Genomic DNA, 2,991 nt, shown 5'->3' with positions numbered 1-2,991 from the left:
ATATGTCTTAAAATAAATAAATGAATAAATATTATTTTTAGAAAAAAAGCTGTTCACAATCTGGTCACAATGCAGACACAGTGGATGGATATGATACACATTTTAATACCACATGTAAACACATTTCAAAAAAGTTGGGCACAATCAGAATGTGGACAAGATCAGGACACAGGACCCTTGTTAGTGTAGTGTTTGAGACATAAGCAGCATGTTATTATGCACTCCTGGTTAAAATGGTATGCACGTGTTCAGTGCGTGATATTGGAAATATGTGTCTGGTTGGATGCGCATAGTTTTATTGGCAGGCCCTCATTGGTTTTTGGCCAAGGTATTCAAGTGTGCTTCCTTTGAGCGGGTGCAGATGGACTCAGTTTGGAACCGGCTATGTAGTGTCCACTGTCATAATGGAAATAAACCTCTTTGTGTTGTTAATGCTTTATACTGTCGAGGATCTCTTTACAATAACTAACAAGAACCCGCTTCCTTTAACCGGGATGCAACAGTTAGCACCAGGTAGAAACGGTATAGATATAGACTTCAGGTATCGACTTCAGATACAATAGAAATGGGACAACCAAACCACCTAGTGATTTCCCATAACAACTTGCAAACAAAACAGACTGTAGTAATTGATGATCAAAATCATATATTCTACACTAACCGATCAGTGCTGAGCATAACACAACATTCTCCACCCCCACTCAGGGTGGCATCAATGGCAGAGCTGGGACATGCAGGAGGTGGCACCTTCCTCAGACGCTTGGCATGCCAAAGAGAGACGTCAGTTAGTTGAAACGTTGCTGGGCCTAGCTGATGTTGAACTTGACATGGTGTTGACCAGAAGGTGCAGGCTTGTCTGTGTGGTGTGATCGTTGCACCCTGACCTAATCCTTCACTTGGATTTCAGGAAGCTTGTCTTCTCTTTCTTTTGTTGTAGCTCTCAGTCCGTTTTTCAGGGTTTGATTGAACCTCTCCATTGGCCTGGGAGTGGTAATAGGCTGTTCTAATGAGTTTCATTTCCTTGCTCTGGATGTAAGAGCTGAACTTGGCGGAGACCAGCTGAGGGCTGTTGTCCGTGATCAGAGTTGAAGGCAGTCCCCAGAGAGCAAAGCGCATATCCAGGAAGTTTATGATGGCCCCTGATGTGACAGAGCCCATGGGTGTGACCTCTGGCCAATTTAAATGTAGGTCATAAACAACCACCAGGAAGAATGTAGCACATTCTGGAGTTCACCGCAGATGTCCAGTTAGATATATGCTCCCATGAGTGATTCCTCATGAAACGAGAACAAAAATAGACCATGCTTCTTGGGATTTTCAAAAAATGTCATCCACAGAAGGGTCCTTTTGAGGAACGATTGTTGACATATATTTGAAATGTGTATCTAACCTTTTACTGCAGTGGGCTGAATCATGGTCACAGAGTGTTTTATGGTAGTCTTAAACAAATCTACTTTGAAAAAAAGTATACAAATCACATACATGGTTATGGGCTTAAGAAAAGAAGACACCTGTACCATGTTAGATATAGAGATGAAATGTATTACATTTTTATATTGTATCCCAATATTACAATTACATACATCTGTAAAGAGACACAAACACAGGCACAGACACGTACATACACACACACACACGATAACATGCTCACTATGCACACTCATGCGCATGGATTTTATGTTATAGATACAGTTGAAGTCGTAAGTTTACATACACCTTAGCCAAATATATTTAAACTCAGTTTTTCACAATCCCTGACATTTAATCCTAACAAACATTCCCTGTCTTAGGTCAGTTAGGATCACCACTTTATTTTAAGAATGTGAAATGTCAGAATAATAGTAGAGAGAATTATTTATTTCAGCTTTTATGTCTTTCATCACATTCCCAGTGGGTCAGAGGTTTACATACACTCAATTAGTATTTGGTAGCATTGCCTTTAAATTGTTTAACTTGGGTCAAACGTTTCGGGTAGCCTTCCACAAGCTTCCCACAATAAGTTGGCTCATTCCTCATGACAGAGTTGGGGTAACTGAGTCAGGTTTGTAGGCCTCCTTGCTCGCACACACTTTTTCAGTTCTGCCCACAAATGTTCTATGGGACTGAGGTCAGGGCTTTGAGATGGCCACTCCAATACCTTGACGTTGTTGTCCTTAAGCCATTTTTACCACAACTTTGGAAGTATGCTTGGGGTCATTGTCCATTTGGAAGACCCATTTGCGACCAAGCTTTAACTTTCTGACTGATGTCTTGAGATGTTGCTTAAATATATCCACATAATTTCCCTTCCTCATGATGCCATCTATTTTGTGAAGTGCAGCAGTCCCTCCTGCAGCAAAGCACCCCCACAACATGATGTTGCCACCCTCGTGCTTCACGGTTGGGAAGGTGTTCTTTGGCTTGCAAGCATCCCCCTTTTTCCTCCTCCTTATTTACAGTTTTTCTCAATTGTTTACACACAAATACTGGTACTAGAGACACAATGAACACAACATGTAACTCATGCACCAACCCCCTGAACCAATTCTGCTAAACTACAAGCACAATTCCTGCTTTACACTCAAATTGCAGTTCTAAAACACACTTTTTTCAAAACACTACACACAATTCTTTGCATTTGGCACAATTTTCATGCAGAAAATCTCTTGTTTTCACAATGAACACACTGCCATTCAAATACGCACACTGACTCATCACATGGGCAAACACCCGTCACACAGTTTTACAATTAGCAATCAGAGCTTTAGCATAAAAGGGCAACAGGTGAGCTCTTCTGTTTTGGAGCAATGGATGCCAACATTGGAAACAGAGGCAGAGCCAGAGGAGTGAGAGTAAGAGGAGGAGGACGGGGAGGACAAGGACGAGGACGAGGACGAGGAAGGCCAAGGACCGTAATCTCTGATGAGATCCGAGCCACTTTGGTTGATCATGTGGTCAACCATGGTCTAACAATGAGGGAGGCTGGGCAAAGAGTACAGCCAAATTTGAGCA

The sequence above is a fragment of the Salmo salar genome, chromosome 11, assembly GCF_965601325.2.
Source record: "Salmo salar chromosome 11, fSalSal1, whole genome shotgun sequence".
Taxonomy (NCBI): Eukaryota; Metazoa; Chordata; class Actinopteri; order Salmoniformes; family Salmonidae; genus Salmo; species Salmo salar.
The sequence above is the reverse complement of the archived record's forward strand: the minus strand, read 5'-3'. Positions refer to the sequence as shown.